This window comes from Ammospiza caudacuta, chromosome 10 (assembly GCF_027887145.1).
Source record: "Ammospiza caudacuta isolate bAmmCau1 chromosome 10, bAmmCau1.pri, whole genome shotgun sequence".
Classification (NCBI taxonomy): Eukaryota; Metazoa; Chordata; class Aves; order Passeriformes; family Passerellidae; genus Ammospiza; species Ammospiza caudacuta.
Window position 1 is genome coordinate 22,387,213 of NC_080602.1, and position 20,721 is coordinate 22,407,933.

Sequence of the window (20,721 nt, forward strand, 5' to 3'; positions counted from 1 at the left end):
TTCAGTGCTTTGTCACACTGTCCATGAAATAAAAAAAGTATATGCTTGTAAGATTACAGAAAAAAAGGTACCATTTCTTTTCCCTGCATGTGGCAATTTACTGAATAATGCATCATTTTGTCAACTTTTATATACCAATCAATAAATGCCCTATGGTGCCAGCTGAACACGGGAGATGAGAATGAAGATCATTATAGAAACGGGCTTGAAACTTGCTTGAAATAAAAATCCCAGTTCTACACTCGCGGTTTTGGAGACCTGGGCTGTTTTTCTTTTCATTCTAGAGTAGCTGTAATTTATCTTGTTCAGTCTGAGTGAAATTCCTCATGTTTGCAAGGCTGGTATGAAACCTTTTGCCTCCAAAACTCCAAGGAGATGTACCAAGAAAATATAGTTGTTGTTACAATCATCATCATAACTTTCCAAAGTCTCCACTAGAACTGAAATAGAGAGTGTGTAAAAATAAAAATTAGAGCTCATAGTTGGAATTTTATTTTGTCCTAGATTTTGATGTGTAAACATTTTGTGCTAATCCTGTTTTTCCCTTTCTGATCGTATTCCTTAAACACTTAAGCAATCAAGCTTTACTGGCTTTTGCAGGAAATAAGTTTCAAGGATGGTCAGGTAAATGTCTTTGGAAAATGAGCTTTAAATGTGCATAAGGAAGTAATCATGCTAGAATTTCAAAATATCTGAACTTACAGAAAAATTAATTTCATTGTCTAGATCTTCTAAAAATTTTGCAGCTACATTTAAAGTCAGATATTCTGAAGATTTGGCTTAAAAGTTATAAAATGTTCTGACTAATTATGTAACAATTCCATAACATATTGGAAAATGGGAGAACAGTATCTATTTTGAAATGTAAGATGGAATTAGGCTCCCTTAATTGTGCTGATTTTTTTTTTTTTAAACAAACTCTTGATAAAACAATGACTACAAAACACTCCCGTGACTCTGCAGACTGTTTCCAGCCGGAATGGTGAGATAAAGAACACTACTTGCAGCTTCTACCATTTAAAGTGATTTTAAACCCTATCAACACATTTAATCCTTGTATGGTTCCAGTCCTGCAAGTTTGCAGGGAACTTGATCAGTTCAAGTGTGTAAGCCAGGTCACAGCACCTGCCTTGGTGTGCTGTGCCTCTGGCATTACAGTCCCTGAGAAAGGTGCACTTTAATTTCTTATTTGCTTTCAAAGGTGATGTCAGCAGTAAGCAATAATTTTTTCATGTAAGGAAACATGTAATACCTTGTTAACAGTTTTATAAATGCCAGTGTCTAAGTGGAGACAAGTAAAATGGTCAGTATTTTTCTACCATGTCCCAGTCCTCTTATAAAAGTTTTCCAAGCCAAGCAGAATAGTTTGTTACCTAAAAAGTGACCTTGAAGAAACAGAACATTCCATACAAGAAATAGGGGCTAAAAAGGGGGGGAAGGAAAACAGATTTGTTGTTCCAAGCTCCAATGGTTTACTTTAAGAAGCAATTAAACATATTATTATCCTATCACCCACATTATTTAAGTTTGAAACAGTCTAGAGTTTTAAACTCTCTTAAGATTTCACCAGAATAAGGACTACTGCTTCTTTCTGACTTTCTTATATCTCTAAGGCTGCCATTTAAGGCAATAGCTGTGTGTTAGACAATGACCAAATACAGCATAAATACCTTGACTGAGATGGTCTCTATTTCTTACCTCCAGTTAAGATGGCAACAAGGGTTAGTTTTGAAGATGATCTGTAATAAAAACGAAGAACTAAAAGTCTCAAACCCCCTTAAGAAAAGTGGATTTGATTTCCCAAGAAAAATGTGTGTATACTCCCTAGTAGAGTTAATATAAAGCATAATAATTAATCCTCTCACTAGACAATAGTTGCTGGTCTGCAATTTGCTTTATTGTACACAGGAACTCATGCAAAACTGAAACAGCGAGGTGTGTCGGTTGTTAAGGAGCTCTTAGATCTAAACTTTGAGCTCAGGCCACAAGATCATGTGTACAGTAACGGTACTGACTTTGATACATTGCGACCAACAAGCTAAAAATTTGCTTCAGAGAGACCATTAAGTCCCAAAAAATATGTTGAATCCATTTCTGACTTCCATTTCATCTTTCTACTTTTTATTAATAACTTACTTTTCTTTGAAAGCAGGAATAGACAGAGCTGAATCTTGGTTAAAATGGCTTCATTCTGAATAAATTGAAAAAACACTGGGGTTTGGCTTAGATTGAATGATTTTTTTTCTTTACCATATGTTTATAACACTGATAAGAATTTGTTTCTAATTATTCATAGTAATAAATCTTTTTTTTGCTGCTCACAAGGTTCATCGTTCTGAACATGAGCCCCACAGAAGTGCCAGCAAACCCCCCATATTAACATAATCTCAGTTTTCGGTGTTAAAGCCCAGGAACAAAAAGGGCATATGTAAAAGTTCTCTTGATGTGTGTCGATGTGTTTGCAATTATTCATTACCGGCTGGAGCAAAAATCTGGATTTCAGCTCCAGTTCCAGACTTGGAGCAGAATGAGCAGCATGAGTTCATTGCTACAACTGAGTTTTATCCTTGCTGCTGCAGGGTTTATTGCTTGTGACATTAGCAAAAAGCTTTAGCTGGGATCAATACAGTGGAATCATCTTCACCAGTCACACAGGGAATGTGGTTCCATGCTTAGAAGGTGAACTTGTACCTACTTGAGCAGTTACTGTGATTTTAATAGTCAATTACTGAGGAAGGAAACAGAATGGGGGAGGAAAAAAAAAGCAGATTGACCAACATATTACAGGTTATACACAAAATCTGAAAATAGAGCCCCTGCCTGATACAGGACAAAGTGATAACTTCAGTAAACACCCAGTTCACAGGAAGTTAAATGCCTCCCACAAACAGCTCGCTGTGCTCAAAGGGCATTCCATATCCTGTTTGCATATTCTCTGTGCAAGTAATCTAAACTATTCTGTTTGGCCTAGGGCCTAGGAAATTGGCATTGATTTCTTCTGAAAAATGAGAGGTTTGGTTGAAGAAAAGTTTGGTGACTTTTCTTCAGTTCAGACTCCTGTTTTCTACTTCAAAAGGCAGATACAACACTTAACCATTTTGTCCAATATTTGCCTTTCCAACCATTTTGTCCAATATTTGTCTTTCCATTATATTTGTGTCTCCAAAGATCTGTGGGCCATGCTGTATAACAAAGAATAAACTGCTTCACCAACCTTTTGGTGTCCTCTTGTACAGAGGGCAGGTTGGGACAGGGACACTGCCCTGTGGGATCACAGTGTGCCTTTCTATGTTGTCCCTAAGGGATAATAACATGGGGCTGGGGGAAGGAAGGAAGGTTGTAGAAGAAAATAAAGTACCAGAAAGTCAGGTTCTGTGCCTCCATCTGGAATTCCAGCCACAGACACAATCTCAGAAAATAGTTCCCAAATTAGTAATGGAAACATTGACTTGTGTCATTATTTTAGACATGTGGTTCATAAAATATGGCTGAAGTGTTTGGTCTAATGATACACAAAGGAAGAAAATGTGTTATCTGAAAAAGAAGGAATGAACTTCATAGAGGAAATGGCAGTGTAGAATTTCCTCTATGCTGAATTTAGGAGGGAAAAAATGGGGTAACTGCAGAGGCAGTAGGAATGAGAATTTTGTTCCACTGTTTCATTAGGAAGAAGAATGCAAACAGTCTGTTCCTGGTAAGGAACAGCAACACCATGGCTCTGCAGAGTGACTGCGCTTGTGTTCACCTCCATGCAACTGCTCAGGGCAAGGAATGGAGGAGCTCATGGATACATGGAAGGATTTTCAGAGCTGCTTCAGGTCTTGGTGCCCAGGAAGCAAAAGAGCAGTGCTGCACATATTTAATGAAGATATTAGACTTTGAGTAATTTTTTGGTTACACATAGCAGCAATAGAGTCACAGACTTCCAGAAACATTTATCTATAAATTTGCATAGGGTTGTTATGTTGGGTTTTTTTAAGAGGAACAGTCTATTAGACTAGACAGTCTGGTACAGCTAGAGAAAATCAGATAACAGTCTGAGCACACAGGTTAGATCTTGTTCAGGCACAATCTCAACTCTCCTGGCTGGAATCATACTACTCTTACAAGGCACTATTATGTCTAGAATCTCTGATCTCTTTTCTCCCTTTCATCTGGTTATTGCAAGCGGTCTTGCATATATTCTGCTAGAAACATTCTTGTGTTTTGGGAAGAAACTAGAGAAAGGCTGGAAATTTTACATGGAATTTCTAATCTTGGTCTTTGCTGTGAAGTTTTACCATGCAGGACTGGCTGAAAATGCTGACATAAGGAGAAGTGCTGTCGCTACACCCTGCGTTCACCTGGATCCTGCCTCATCCTTCCCTCTTTTTTCACTTCTGGTGGTTTTCCAAGGAGGAAAACCTCTGAGTTCTGTTTGTGCAGGCACCTTTAGATACAGTTATAGCTGAGCAGTTCCACTGAGAGCAAGGGGATTGGCCTTTGCAGGAATCTAAATGGGAAACAAGTATGGATAGCAGAACAGGCTTTCTGCTATCCAGTCACCGTAGACTAGAACTTCAATTAAAAAAAGGCATTCAAAAAAACTTTTAAAAAATTGGCATTTTGCCCCTTTTCAGTGAGAAGCTGCATCAGCTCTTTTGCACCACCACTGATTCCTTGACTGGAGGTTCCCATGCTGTGGCACCTTTATGTGGGACATCACCATCCCTTCTCTAAAGATGGTAACACCACTGTCTACAAGTAGTAGATATCCCCAGCTGTCTTATACACGAGGTCATCTTTGCTCTGTATTTTGAAAGGAAATACAACTCTTGGCTCAAAATCATAGGGATTCATTCTTTTCAGCTGGTCACTTCCTCGTGGTTTTTCCAGGACTCAGCTCAGGAGAGAGCTGCCAATGTCCAACTGTGTGATCTCTAGTGCCAGACTGGATCCTGAGGCCTTCCATAATAATTTGAAGTATTGTTAATTTAATCCTGTCATAATTACCCAGGTTCATTCATATGAAAAAGGAAGACGTAGACAATTTCTTTCTGCTTTTAATGGAGCCATCTGGATAAATGAAAGAAGGTGAAAGGTGTGCATGTTATTCAAAGTGACTGCTGAAGTGAAACTTTCTATCAGTAAAACTGATATAAATATCAGTTCTGTCATGTTTGCTGTGTGTGCTTCTTGCAGAGGGCACCATAACTGGGGCTGGTACAGGATTCATGACAGTGACCAGGAATGTGAGGGATGCCTTTCCATCTTGTTGATATCTGAAATGGTTTCCATGGCTCTAGTCAAAACAGGAGAGAGTGTCCTGGTGAGGCTGGCACACTATGAGTTTCTATGGTGTTGGCTGAGAAAGGCAGGATACTTAGTTTTATTTGCGCGTCTGTTTCTGAGCAGCATTAATGGGGATTGATGTGGCAGACGGGCAGGTGACTGGGTTGTGCTCGCTCTGTGCCCCAGCCGGGCTCTGGAGCTGAGGGTGCACGACATCGGGGTGTATCCCATCAGAACAGAGGGGTTCGAGGCCCCCCTTCTCCGTGGGGACCCTGCCGGGTGAGCTGTCCCTGGCTCATGTCAAGGGCAGATAACAGAGGTGGTGTTTGTGGAATGGCGGCAAACGGGGCCGTGAGATGCGGGGCGCCAGCAGCCAGCTCAGGGGGCTGAGCCCCGCTGTGTGTCAGTGCAGGCCGGCAGCGGCAGCATGAGCAGTGTCTGCAGTGGGGTCTGGCAGCGCTCGGGCCCGGCGGGGTCAGGGCTGTGCTGGCCAGTTCAGGTGGGACGGCCCGGCCAGGTGGGGCTGGGAGGGGGCGGCGGCCGCTCCTGCTCCCGCTCCCGCCTCCCCCTGAGGGGCGGCTGCTGCGGCCGGCGCGCGAGGAGGCGGCGGGAGCCAATGGGGGGCGGCCGAGGCGGGGAGCGCGGGCCAATGGGAGGCCGCGGCGCCGGAGCGCGCGGGGCCCGGGCGGGGGGAGGCCAATGGGGAGCGGCGCGCGGCGCGCGCGCAACCGAGGGCGGGGAGGGGCGGGGCGCGCGCGCGGTGCCGCCCCTTCCCCGCCGCAGTGAGGAGCGACCGGGCGGCCATGTTGTGCGGGGGGAGGGGAGCAACGAGTTGAGAGGAGACGGCGGAGGCTCCCTCACACACACGGCACAAGATGGCCGGGGAGCAGCCGCAGCTCCCGCCCGTCTCCCGGCGCTGTCCCCGCCGCTCGAGCCGGAGACGCCCGGCGGGCGCCCTCGGTGCCGCTCCCGGGCGCCAAATCGGGCCCGGCGCTCTGTGGGTTCCGGGGCTTCGGAGGGCGGCGAGCCGGGCTGCCGAGCGGGGCTGCCGACGGTCGGGCAGCAATGGCGCCGGGCTGCCGAGCGCTGCCCGCGCCGCTCCCTCGCCGGGCGGGCGCGGGGCTGCCCTTGGCCGCGAGCAGGGAGAGCCGGGAGCAGCGCCCCGTCCTCGGGGCCCCGGGTGTCTGTCAGCGGGCTGCTCTTCGCCGGGTAAGTGCCGGAGTCTCCGGGCTCCTCATTGTCCTTTGTCCTTGGGAGGAAAAACAAAATGTCCTTGGAGCCGGGAGGGGGAGGGGGCGCTGGCTCCCCCTGCCCCCTCCTTCCCCCCCCGCCGCTTGCTGAGGGGACCTGCGGGTACCCTCGGGGACCCCCGTCCGTGCCCGACACCCGGCTGGGCTGAGGGGCAGCGGCGGGACACGGGGAGCCCCGGTGACCCTCGGCGGCTGCGGGCGCTGCCTTCGCTCTCCTGCAGCGCCCGGGAGGCTCCGCACGCCCTGTCCCCGATGCAGCCCCGGGGGCAGCCCCGGCGGGTTTTGGCTCCCCTGTGCAGCACCGAGCACAGCGGGGGCTGCAGACCGGTTCCCCCCAGCGCAGCGTGCGAGGGGGGTATCTGCAAACCAGCCGGGAACTCCAATGCAGCAGTGCGGGGAGGGGGGAGAGGTGAAGGCTGTACGACAGCATCACTGAAATGTTTAGCCCCGTGTCTGTGTAAAGAGCGTTTCTTGCCCGTCGCTGGTCGGATGGGGATATGTTTTCGTAGTTTCTAAGAACAAAGACGCCATGTCCTTTTCTCTTAAAAATAAAACTTGGAGTGGTTTTTCTGTGGGGTGTTGGCTTTTAACTCTTTGTAAACCAGTAAGAGAAATGGGCTGCAGATGAGACCGATCGGTACTTTATGAAACAATAGAGAGAAATTGATTTCACTGGAGAAACAACAATTCAGGTGCAGAAGTTTAAAAGAAAACTCCTAGTAATTACGTGCAAATTTGATTTTGCAATTAAAACGGCAGTGTAGAAACTTAAAAGCTTGAGAAAAACAAAGCTCGATCATGCCAAGTCTACCGTTTCAAGTTGGCAAAATACTACAGTTGTGATTTAGGCGACACTACTAAAAGAAAAGAGTTACTTAAATACGAATTACACGATAAGGAAACGGATGAGTTTGTGTCTGACATGGAAAGCTTTTAAAAAGCATTTAATGGGTATCACGTTTGTTTTTATTATTCAGTTTGTAGGGTTTTCAGAGATCTCACAGTTACTTCTCTTTACAAAACATTTTAATCGTCCTTTCGGTGTTCTGATAATTTAGAAGTTATACAAGACCTATTGCAAGACTTTCTAAAAATGCAAGTTTAAATGTAATGGCTGACGTTTGTTTTGGGTTGGCTTGCGTTCAGCAATTACCAATTTAAGGGTAAAATTGTAATTTTAAATGTATAAAAAGTCCCTGTAGAAGAGCAAAAGGTAAATACTAAAAACTTTCGTTTTAATTGGAGGTTGTGTATAGCCATATTTGTTGGCTTTAATGGTGTATGCTTGTGCAAGGTTATAAAACTCTCGTGCAGATTTTAAATACTGCAGTTGGAGGTAAATCTACATTTTTCGGTACTTCCTCTGCAAATAAGAATCTGTCATTGCAACAATTGAATTTAGCCCTTTTTTTGGAAATAGAGATAGAAGTTTTAGCAACCACTGGACTTGTGTCACCTTTATGCCAAGTGTTCGGTGGCTTTATTTTCGATTTGGATCATGGTGGTTTTATAACCCCAGCAACAGTTCTGCAGTGTAGAACAGGTTCTGGCATACACACTTTGCCCTAAAGAAAGTTCTAGCTTTAGGTGGGTGTCTGCTGGATTTGTCTTAAGTATATTACAGGATAATTTTTAAACAGTTTTGACTGGTTTATTTTAATAAAATAAAAATAAATTAGCAGGTAATTGCCCAGAAAATAAATTACTTGCAATTCATAATGTGTTTTATTTAATACTTCTGCGGCGGGTTTTTTATGTTTAAGGTGTAGGTGTTTGAATTTATACATCTTTTAATCCAGCATAAAAATGGTTTTTAGAATTGTATATTTACAGAATGATTCTCCACTTCTAGAGTATGAAGTAATGCTGGTGATAGATATAATTGCTGCAAAATAAAATGTTATGGCTTTTCACAAAAGGCAAGAAAAGTTGGCTAGAGGTTGTGCAAATATGGTGTTCCTTGTGTTAAAAGAACGTAGTTTGAGATCTGATTAAAGGTTAAAGAAGCTGAAGGCTTTAAAACCGTATTCTAAAGGGCAAAAAAGATGTTTTTCTGGGGAGGTGAAATAACTTAGGACTTAAAATTCAGAGAAGCTGATGACAGAAGCCATTTTAAAATAACCTTGCTATCAGCAAAGGTTTTATTTAATTTTGTGTAGTGTACTGCTAAAGATTTTAATGTGGAAAAGAAAGTAAAAGGGCTGAGGGATATTGTGTGATAAATTACTCAGTAAAAAAAAATCTTAAATTGGAATTTTAGCTTTAAGTCTTTCAAAATTAAAGTAATGGGAGACAGAAGAGCTGACTGCAGTTCTTCATGAAAAACACAGATCATGCATGTTGTGTGTCAGTCACTCATCTCCAGTGGGTTTTTCTTCATCCAGGAATGTACAGCCCCTCATACTTTTATTTTTCACAGTTCAGTTCAAAAGGCATAAGTTTTTCTCAACTTAATAATTATCTAAGGATTGGTAGATTTCAGACATACGACTAACGCTGCTTTTCTAAAGCAAATACTGAAAATTTCCATACTTTTGTTTTTCAGGTAGGATTTCGTGAACAGAACCGTATTTCCTGATAAGCTTCCAGAGGATTCGTTCATGCCTTATTTTCCTTAGGTAAGAATGCTTATACCTTGGGTTAGTATATTCATTTCCTTGTTTTATTTTTTTTGAAAGTGGAAATTGCCTTTTTGCTGCTGTGCAGATGTGAAGAAGAAAGAAATCTCATTTTTATATGGAGGGGACACATTTTATAAATTGTCTTGACTTCTAAAAAGCTTTTCTTTGCAGTTACAGGTAGATTGTCTTCATATAATGTCACTCTTACGTGCTGCTTGGGTATCAATTTCAGTTTACTAAGGCTATTTAATAAGTGGACTGTTTATTTTTATAATATATAGGTGCTGTATACATTTATTGTATTTGGTGGAAAAGGACAATATTTGCATATAAACTGAAGTTTTGTGTGTCCTGTTTCACCAGTGAAAACCTGCATTAAACTTGGGAATTATTTCGGTTTTTTACTTAATGAGTTTGTAGCATTAATATTTGGGGGAAATTGTGGAATTTGTATTTGAAGGTAGTAACCCAAGACTTCAGGAGTTCATAGAAAAGGAGATTTTGGGGGCCTGTTTTGTGTTTTTGGGGACTGATATTTAACAACGATAGGATATGGGTTTTGTACTGTTGGTAAAACTTTGGTTTATTCAAAGACATTTCCTTTACGTGTTTTCAGAAAGTTTGTCAGTCAAAAATGTTAAGACTTAAAGAACTTGTGTGTACCTTGTTTTCAGACAAACCTGGTTTTGTTGTTTTTTATCTTTAAGGGTTATTACTGGATATGGTTCTTCCAAAGATTCAGATGACTGGTTGGGCAAAAGACCTTGAGCAAAAATCTGTACTGTGCATGCCAGGTATGTTACACTGTTGTGGGGTTTTGTTTATTTCATGTTTTTTGTTTTTTAATCATCCTGGAAACAGTTTTTTTGAAAATAAACATTAAGCATTTAAGTTTAAGTGTTTTACCTTGTTGAATTTATTTTCTTTTGAGCTTGGTGGATTTGGAAATCGTTAGTATGTACGTACTACAGCAATGTTAATGTCTCCTGCATCATTGAAGATTTTATGTTCACTCACAAGTACAACTTTTTAACAATCTGCTATGACCATGTTGACATGTGGTGAAGCCAGAGGATTGTCATCTCCTAAGGATATTGTCTAATCAAACTTCAGGAATGCTTTTCCTTAGTTCAAGGTATTGGTTCATTAGCAAGGGTCGCTCATAAGCTTTTCCTTTTCGAGAAATTGCTTACACAATAAACTTTAAAATTCTGGTTTTGGTGTAAATTTTATTCTAAAAGCCTAAAGTGGTACCCAGTTGTTACGAGCTGTCTTGCTCTCCTTGCAGTGTAAACAAAGCATCTTTTCAATGTTTATTTTTTGTTTTTACACTTCAGATTCTGCATTTAGGATCAGAGTAACCTTTGAGTTAGGCTTTTACCACTCTGTAATTAAAAGTGGGGGATCCTGTTTGCCTGTCTTAACTGGTTCCTTTTCACAGCTTCCCGTGCTCGTGTACTTCTGTGCATACTCAGGACCTCAAAGCGTAAGGCGTCTTCACGAGGACACATGTATCAGGATTCCCAAAAATACTTTTCATGATTTGCTTTTACAAGTTACATAATGCATCATGATAACCAAATAATACAGTTGTGAGTCCCCACCTGAGTGCAGCTGTGGTTTTTTTTTTTTTTTTTTTTTTTTTTGCTTGGCTGAAGCCTTCAGTCTGTTCACAGAAAAGAGATTGTACACAGTTTTCCATAAGCTTTACAAAAACGTCTCTTCAGGTTGTAATAAACCTTTATCTGCAGTGAGTCACTGCTGATGTTCAAGGTAGAGTTCAAATTATATTTATAGATACTGGACATGTGCCACCATCATGGATGTCCTGCAGCAAACACAGCTAACGAGCAAGGTGATATGTCAGAATGTTCCTGCAACTTCATCGTGTGACTGTGTGATGGCAAGTGTGAGAACTAGAAGTTTGTGTTAGAAATTATCTCATACCTTAAGAACAACCGGGCATATCTAAAATCCCACGTAAGTTTTCAGTTTAGAGGGTCAAAAATCACAGATACTGCACAGTCTAGTACGATAAAGGCAAGCCCAGCCTGGGTCACACAGGAGTCTGATAATGCTGATGGGATTGAACCCGTCACACTTGACTTGTATTCCTGGTGTTAAATTCTGAAATGTCTGAATCTGCAATTTCTAACTGATCTGCTCTTAACGAAAAAAGAGTAGCAAAGTAAAAATTAGAAAACCACAGTGCTCAAGAGCAGATCTTGCCTGACCTGGGTGTTTTATGATAACGATGGAATTCAGCACTTTGATCTTAACAGTCTTGCATCTTTCCAGTATTGTCCTAATGCTGAATAGACATTACAATAAAAACAGCTTTAACTTCTGTGAGCTCTTCAGAGCTGCCTTTTCTTGCAAGAACAACTTGTTTTCAGCTCACAGTGGCTTCCCCTCTAGGAAAAGTAGACCTCAGTGTGTTAGATGCACACTAGTGGGACTTGAGAGAAGTTCCAGGTTCATGGCTATGCTACAGCGTGCTCGTGAGGATTGGCGGGGCTCAAGGAAAATCTCTCAGCTTGAGCCCAAACCTCCTTGGTAGAGGAAGCTGTGCCTCTGTGGGGACACAAACCCCTGTTAAATATTCTCATAGAACAGATTCTGGTAGCAGTGACAGCATACATGGAAGAACATTGGTGGGGTGATACACGTCGTCTTTGCCAAAATACTTCGTGAATTAAATAATACAAGAGAAAGTAGAAAATGTGATACTAGCTCATAGCTTTTGGGTGTCTGACCTCACCTCTTGCTGAAAAAGGAGATGCACTGTGTGATGGTTAGTGCCAGTCTTAGGGGAAAGGAGCCATGCACCTATGATGCCGGGCATGTTTTGTGTGATAGGCTGTACTGTACTTGGAGTGTCTGTAATTTAATACAAAAATAAACCACAGCTGTTAGATAACCTAGAAAAAGTAAATTCACATTTATTTTTAAATAGGGGATGGATTTTTTGAATCATCCAGACTACAACAATTATAGTAGGTAGTCTGATTAAAAAAATTTGACATTAGGTACATGAAATAGAGCGGTTAACATGAAAAGTTGTTTTCTTTCAGCCATGACTTGTATTTCCAAGCTCTGGTTTCTGGCTTGTGACATAAACCTGTCGCTTTGCTGATTTATTCTGTAGTTTAAGAGTGAATGTGTTTCGGATGTAAAAATTAAAGACTCAGAATACAGGGGCTATATTCTACAGTCGTGAAAAAATAACTAATGTGAATGAAATTTAACATATTATCAACATCCTCATGCTGTTTTTACAAAACTCATTGTTTGGTTTATCCACTCACTTCCAAGAAGAGAAATGTCACTACTACTCATGATACCACTCTGACACACCAAAGATTCCTTTTGCACAAGTGTGCTGAGGTCAGAAGAGCAAAACTCCGGTGGAGTCTTCATAACACTGCCATTAGAGGAAGGTGCTTTGTGGTGACAGCCATGTTAAATATTACCCTTGTTAAAATTTCTGTCAAACTACCATAGCTGTGTGCCTGCTCTAGAACTAAAGAAAACAAAAGCCGACTGTGAAGCAGTGATGGATGTGTGGCTGTGCCAAGAATTATTAAAAATGGCTGAGAGCTGTAAACTGAGAGTCCTCCAGTCATTAATTTTACCTGCCTTGATATAGATTGTAGTTTCTAAGTGGCCTTTTTGGAGTGAAATGATTCAAAGGGCCCAAGTAACACTTGTTTTCCTGGTTCATTTTCCATGCCTTGGATGACTGTTGGGTGCCTCACGGCTGATCAGGGTCCAGCAGCCATGTTGTGTTCCTTCTGAAATGGTGGATGGGCACTTCCCAGAAGTTCTGTGCTTCCATTTAGTAGGAGCTGCTTGTGCACATTCAAATACATACATTTAAAAATACCATTAATACATTTTAAACCTCTAAATTTCACATGCATTAGGATGTTCTACATCTTTTTGCCAGCCTACTGCTCTTTTTTTCGTCATTTCCCTTTTTAAAAAGAGAACTTTTTCCATAATAAGAGTTTCAAGTAAATTACATCAACAAAGAAATTGCTATCTTCCTCATCCCATATTTCTTTCTCTACCTCTGAGTAGCTGTCAAGTGGAAGAGAAGAATTTAGAGGATTGCACAGTACGCTGTCACTGGATAGGTTCATTAATTTTTATGCATTTGAGGCTGTATTTCAATATAAGTAGATTCTGAAAGATGACAAGGGAAGTGGTTTGCTTGTATGTGTCAGGAGGATAAACTTGAATGCCTTGCTTCATGTAGTTGAAATTCACCCTGAAAAGGGGGTTCATGAGTTGTTTAAGAGTTTTAGGTCTTTCTACCTTTGCTTAAAGTAACTTTGATTAGGAATTTATTGATGCAGATTGCCAGTAGGCATTTTCAGGGTCAAATTCCCACATTTGAACCTTGCCCATGCATGAGTAACTTTGAGATAGTGTAGATAGTTTGTTCTACATAAATGTTACATAATTGCCCTCCATCCAGCTGATACCTCCTCTCAATAAAAAGAGCATTTTATTTTTTATTGTGAAGGGCCAGTTAGTTTGCTTAAGCATACTTCTACATGATGCCTGGTTGATCTTTTTGAAAAACTTAAAGAATATATTTTTTGTTGTTTTTTTCTCAATGAATTTGTGGATTGGGTCTGAATTTCTTGGGTTGTTTCCAGGTTCTTTAATAACAGGTTCCTTAGTGATACTTTAATTTTTTTATAAAAATAGCTCCAGTAGCACATGCTGTGAGCTAGGAATGGTTGGGTTTTTTTCTGGTTGTGGGGGCTTTTTTTGTTTGTTTTTTTATGAGGGTTTTTGTAATAAAAGCTAATGCTTGGTCTTATAGACCTCAAGGTCTAGATCTCTTTTAGTTTTTAATTTATATTAATTCAAGTGTTTTAATATCCCATTTTCCCTACAGATGTGTTGAGGAACTGATTTACTCACTGTAAGCAAAATAGCTGCTCTTGGTTGAAGCACTGGTAAGTTGTTATTCCTAATAACATTTACTTTTTAGCTTTAATAAAGGCCCAGCAAGCACACGTGGCTGTAATGTTAAAGTGGCTGAAGGCTTTGGCTGAATACATTCTGAAGGTCATTAGTGTGTGGCCATGTGTGCATGTGTGTTTCAGAAAAGCTGAAAAGGAGCCTGGGTCATTCCTGCTGGCCCTGGGGAAGTGAGCAGTGCTTGGATAGTGCTCTCTCCCTGGCTGCCTGCAGAACAGCTTTCAGAGCTGATTGTAGTTCTGGGGGCTTCCATGATTTGACTCCAGATTGCACTGAGAACTTTAATATCATAGTTGTGCTTGTTCAGAAGGGTTTTTGGTATGCAGATGTCTGTCTCTAGAGAGGTACTACACACAATTTGGATAACAAATGGTGTGGAAAGTATAGCAGGAAGAACTTGCTGTACAAGCATCTTGTGTTGTCCTTATGCTTCTGTCAGGATCAGTGGGAGCCTTTGAGCAGGCAGTGACTGTCTCCTGTTCTACGATTGTTCTGTTTCTGTTCTTCATTCATAAAACTTTGGCTTTGCACAAAATGATAAATGCCAGTACAGTTTCCTGTATTTTTTTTAAATTAAACTTCTAGCTGATAGACTTGAAATCGTTCCTCATATAGTCAAAACATAAAGTTGGCAGGCTTGAGTAGGTAAATTAATTCAGTTCTATACTGGATGAATATAGGGACAGAATTTTTTTCCATTTCCTTAAAGGGATTTGGTATTGACCTTTTGTTGTCTCTGGCACATTTGTGACTTTTTCTTAAGAGTTGCTTGTGGAAAGACCTGAGTAGTTTTGTCTTTCTCACTGCTTCAAATTCAGAGTCCTTGATTCTGCATATTTAATTAGGGCATCCATTGCATTTTGTGTACATGGGTTAACTTTTTTTTATGTGAAGCTCTATTCCTGTAGCACTGTGCTTTGGAATATATGCTTTTCTTTAAGAGACAATTTAGTTTAGTCTGACATGCTACCTGATTGAGCAAGGCCTTCCTTAGGCTTCAGATAGCTTGGGAAAATATTCCAAGATGCAGATCCACTATTTTAGTGGCTGGATGGCAGTGAATTTTAGCTGTGCCATGGCTGTGTTTGTTAGCAGAGCCCTCCAGCAGCCCCTGCCTTTGCACTGCCTCAGGTGCTGGGAGAGAAGCTGGCTTTGTGCTCCAAAGTCCTGTGCTTCTCTTCACTCCGTGGTGCGGAGCCTAACATGGAGCCCTTCTGAAAAGGAAAAGCAATTTGTGGGAGATGCTGCAAGCCTTGCCAAGCTGTCAGTCTGGCCTCCTGCTGCTTCTGGGCCCATTTTATTTTGGACCAATTTTATCATTTGGGTTTTCGGTCCTGAAGCAAAAGAAGTAGAAAAAGATGTAGCGAAAGAAATCATGGACTTTAAAGAATTAAGTTTTAATGTGTGTACACAAACTCATTTTTGATAAGTATTTAATTTCTTCTACTACTATTGTCTGTATGTTTTATTACTTTGTTCTTTCAGAAATCTTAAGCTGTTTTTCCCACTGCAGGTGTGTGTTGAGCAGTATATTTCTTGATATGTTTCTTCTCCAGCTGTTCCTCAAAACTCTTCCTATGCTATCCAGTGATGCCTTCCTAGCCCCAGTCACCTGCTAGAATCTCTAAACATGTGACTCATGTTCCATTTTAATATTAATCTTTGTGTGATTGCTACATCTTCCTGTGTGCATTTTTGTTTTTTCATTGGGTTGTAAATTAGCTATTGTCAGATCTGGCTCTTTGAGTAGAACTTGGCTTTTCAGTTACACACTGAGTAATTATTCCATCCTTTTCTGGTTTACAATCCTTACCTAAAAGGAAGAGGTGAATGTGAAACCCTTAAATGACTTTATTGAAATAGTTGTATACAAATAAGTTGTTTCAAAAAGCAGTTGTTGAAAGTATTGCAGTGTGAAAGGTCTGATGTTGCATTCTCTGGTTAACATGGTGTTTAGTTGAAGCACTGATTTTTATTTTTAGCTCTCTTTTTTAAGAGAAGAGAGGAAATACTTGAAAACAGCAGGGGCTTTATTAAAGCTGGCATACTTTGGTTCATGCAATAAAATTTATTATTTAAAAACAATACCCACAAAAGAGTGCATTTGTGAATAAAGCCACATGTTATCTGGAATTAACCTTGAAATCTGACAAACCTGGCAAATAGCCTTTCTTACCTAAAAATACCCAAACCTACATGAGTGGTGCTTTTACTGCTCTGCTTAAGGAACATCTGATGGTGGTAAAAGCAGATTTAGGGCTGTCCAGAGCACTTAGTCCTTGCTAAAGATGGTACAGAATAAAATAATGGACTTAGCTGCCAATAGAGAACACTCCTTCAGTGTAAAAGTTACCAGGGGTGTTGTTGAGAGTAAAACCTTGCTTTAATGAACTTTGAAGCGCAGAACTTGAGGTTTGGTTTGCTCAGAACCTCCTTTTGTCCATTCAGCTCCCTCTGTTGGAGTGAATTCCCTTTCCCAAGTAGGTCACCTGGGTTAAGAGTCTAAACCTCAGGTTTCATTCTGGAATAGTTTATAAATGTATCGGTGTCTTAATGCGTGGCAATTGTACCTGCTGGGCTTCAGGCTCACCCTTTAAGGAATGCAGGGTCACAGGGGACCTGAAATGGCTGAAGCCATGGGTTTGGCCATAAGCAATGTCTATTGTTGCTGTGATCTTTTAATACAGCAACAAATTATTGCAAAAAAAACTGAAGAGAAAAACTTTGTAAACTCAGATGTTTCGTAATTGTTGCCTTGAACCTTTAGGCAGGTTTGGAATGGATGGCATGGAGTGCCAACATGTTACCAGTGGTTTGAAGGAAACTTTGTCAGGATTACAGGACTACCCAGGTCCCTGATTTATCATCACCAAAATAACAGTGCTTGGAAACCAAACCAGTAACTAGTAGATAACAGAACCTTGAGAAATGGGCAGATGCCTAATTAATTTTACAGAAGGAATGGTAGACTCATGTCATCTAGAGAAAAATGGGTTTTTCAGTATCTACCTCAAGTGTAGGGTCACTGCATATGTCTTCATGGAGGAGTGTGTTTTTGTAACATTATTGACATTTCTTAGTAAAATATGCTTTAATTTATAAGTAAACAAACACTGAAATCTTTTCAAGCAAATGTAAATTTCACAAGTGTAGAGGCTGCTGTTAATATTTTGGCCATTCCTGTGGCATCTTTTTGATGTAGAATAGCTTGGAGAACAAGAATGTGTTCTTAATTATAATACCTCATCGGTTCTGTTTACTGCTAATTATTTTACAAGGTTTAGAGAAGCATTTAAGATGAAGGTCATGGGGTTACTTGTGAAGTTCTTGGTCCAAGCCAACGTAGGTGAACCGAGCAGGGAAATTTGCCCTGAGATTGCTTTTGGCAGGTCCTGTGAGTGTCTGAGGCACAGGGCTGACCCAACTGGAAAGAGCCTTTTAAAGGGTGACTAATACATAACTAAATTACCTTTTTTAGAGGTGGGGAAAGTTGATTCAGTAATTGCATTTCTATATTTTAAGCTTATTAAAAATAACTTAAAATAATTTGAATGATCTTATTTTTGGGGTTTCTACTGTATGTATGTTAGTACTTCAGAGTGTTTGATTGTGTCAACAATGGATGACTTTGTGGGGTTTTTTTTCATGTTTTGATAGTTCGGTCAAGGCATTACCGTGAAAAAACATTCAAAATTTTAATTAATCTTCAAATGCCTAAATAGATTTGAAATTAATTTGGTGAGAACTGGGAAAAAACCCCAAACCAAACCTAAAACAACCCCAAAACCAGCTTAGTGTGAGGGAAAAACACCTTTACTTAACACATTGTCTTAACTGAGGATGAGTTGAATGTTTGAAACAGAGCATTTCTTTACACTTGGAAGTTCTGTTTCTGAAAGCATGAGTGTCCTGGGCTTGAATACTCCTGCAGCTATGCATGTTTTACAATGCAAAGTGAAATTACCAGATGCCATATTGCACTTCTATGTGCAAGACTTTCCCTTTATATTTGAAACAAGGAAGTCTATAGAGGAGCATAAAACAGGACACATGGGCCCTTGTGAAAGTCAGACTGGGGCTTCTTGCACCGCTTCCAGTGCCTTTCCTTTGCTGTAACTGGTTGTTTTGAGGCGAGACTGGGCAAGCTGGGATGCTGAGGCAGAGACCACTAGATGGCCCCACTGGTTTCTGCTGGGCTGTGGGTAATTTCTGCATCCCTTGGCAGAATCTGCCCAGGATTAGCAGGGAGCAGAGTGATGGTGAAGTTGGTTTTCAGACTAAAATGAGGTTAAACCTATACGTATCCAAAACCAGAAATTGATGTTGGAGTGCAGATACTCAAAATCATGAAGGCATCCTAAAACCCTTTTTGCATGTCAGCCTACAGTCAGTATTGGTTTCAAAATGATGTTTTTAACACTTAGTAACTTCTGTACCTGTTTTGCATGTGAGGAGGAGTAAGGTTTTACTTGAAGCAAATTGAGCTTATATTTCTTGGAAGAAGATAGGAAGATGGGAACGTTGGGTTTGTATTTATCCATGTGGATGCTGTTTGTTCAGTTTGGTTTGTCACTCACCTGTGGGCTTGGTTGCAGTTCCATGATGAGTGCAGTTGGAATATGGCTCTGGAGCCTTGCTGAAGGTAGCTAGGGTGACTTGTGACCATTTTTGTCTGATTTCTGGTGTGTCCTTTCCCACCAGTAACTAAACCAGCCATTCCATTTGCCTGTGTGTGTGCTGTTGCACTGTACATCTTTCATGAGCTGGAAAACTGGGTTAAGATGGTGGAATGTCTTGTGTCCAGTCACCATCTGTCTATAAGAAACCAGATTTCATTGGTTTTGATGGATCTTTGTCTTTGAAGAAAGGAGCTTGAATAGTACTTAGTTAAAAATTTTGGTTTGTTACAAGAACCTTGTGTTCTGCTAAGCAGTGTCAGTTCCAGGGGATGGGCCAGTGCCATGAAAATGGTTGCAAGAGCAAATTTCTTTGATTTCCCACCACGGATTTCTCTAGTGGTTTAAAAATGTCAAATGGAATTCATGGATCCTGAAAGGGTTCTTGGACTTGTAATATTTTCTCCCACTTTTTTATAGTTTTGGTTAAATTTTCTTTTTTTTAATTCTTGAATTGATTATTTTATATTGTTTCTGATGAAAATAGATATTGTGGACTGTGTAACACGGAATGAAGCATCAGTTACATGTTTAAATTATCTTCAAGGTACAGTAGTTGAATGTCTTAGTTTAAAGCAATGATGTGTATTCCAACAGCATTTTTCTTCTAATTTTTCATAAAGAATCCATTGAGATGAAGAGTGTCAAAAGGAGTCTGCGAATGAGACACCAAGATGGCAGTTCCACTGGGGAATGAGAGGTTGAGGAAATGGACTAATGCATGAGTGCTGGGATGTCTGTCCAAGAAAAGGATGTTAAAACGTGGACTCTCATGTTATTAAACCAGAGAAGATCTGGGTTGTGATCATCCTATCAAAATGGACTTTGCATTTGAATTAATCAGTGATATCCAATGATGGATCTGTTTGAGAACTGGGTGGCAAAATTTTCCTTTTGGGTTGTTTTTGCATGACAGGCAAATTAATTTGGTAAAAGATCTGTTGCTATTGCTTTTGAGAAAATGTAATTTATAAAGTGACTTTAAATAAAAGGTTTTGGTTTATTTCACACTTTGTGTTTGTCCTTTCTGGCTGAATATTTTTTATTGAGTTGATACTGAAGTGGGTTACATTTTTGGTTGCTATTAAACTGAGAAATACTTTAGCTAAGTACTGGAGGCAAGGTAAAATTTTGTGCTATACTTGGTATCAAATGTGGTTTTCATTTGCAAATTATGTTCACTTTGCCATGACTTCCAATGAATTTTTATTCGCTGGCTTGTTCATTCAGGTGCTTAATATGAGGGGTTTTCAGTACTTGGCCTATTGTCAGGGCACTGCTGCTGAACTTTGTGAAGTTATTTTAAGATGGAATTGATACCAATTGAAGGCTGAGAAAATACGACAATAAAAGAGTACTTGAATGTTTTGTGTAACTTTTTTAGGTATGTTCTTGGGTTGTGTGTGGGTACAGAAACTTTTCAACAGATTTCCTGGACTACAGACTTCCTGAGCAGTCTCTTTGGTCTTAAAATTGTTCTGTGCAAGTGTCCAATGTGCTTCACTGCTCTTGCATGTAGCCTTAGTGTCACAATACTCTGCCATGTTGGTGAGAGAAAATGAGTTATTTTTGATATGGCTACAGATGACATATTTACCTTTGCAAATTAATTCTAAAATGGTTCTAATATTCAAAGTCACTATTTCTTTACAGGTGTCTGGGTGGATCTAATAATTTAACTATAGGCATTTATTTTCTGTATGTTTCACCTGAAACTCAAAGTTGTCTTTGTTTTGTGCTGGAGGGTCAAGATGGTAAACCTGGTGCTGAGAGAACCTTGAAATTGTATTTGAAAAGCCAAACAAAATCCTGTTCATTGTCTGTGTTTAACCATTTGCCTTGCTCAGACTTTTTTGGAAATACCCATTTTTGCCATGATGAGTTGCTCATACCTGTTCCATCCGG

The 20,721-nt window shown here is 40.5% G+C and overlaps 1 long non-coding RNA gene across 1 annotated transcript; it reads left to right on the top strand.

The window, feature by feature from the left end:
* The first annotated feature begins 6,096 nt into the window (after nt 1–6,096).
* Nucleotides 6,097–19,824, top strand: LOC131561972 (uncharacterized). The gene is made up of 5 exons (XR_009275117.1): nt 6,097–6,480; nt 9,067–9,139; nt 9,850–9,936; nt 14,055–14,115; nt 19,440–19,824. It is a non-coding gene; the product is annotated as an uncharacterized LOC131561972 (long non-coding RNA).
* Nucleotides 19,825–20,721: the final 897 nt, after the last annotated feature.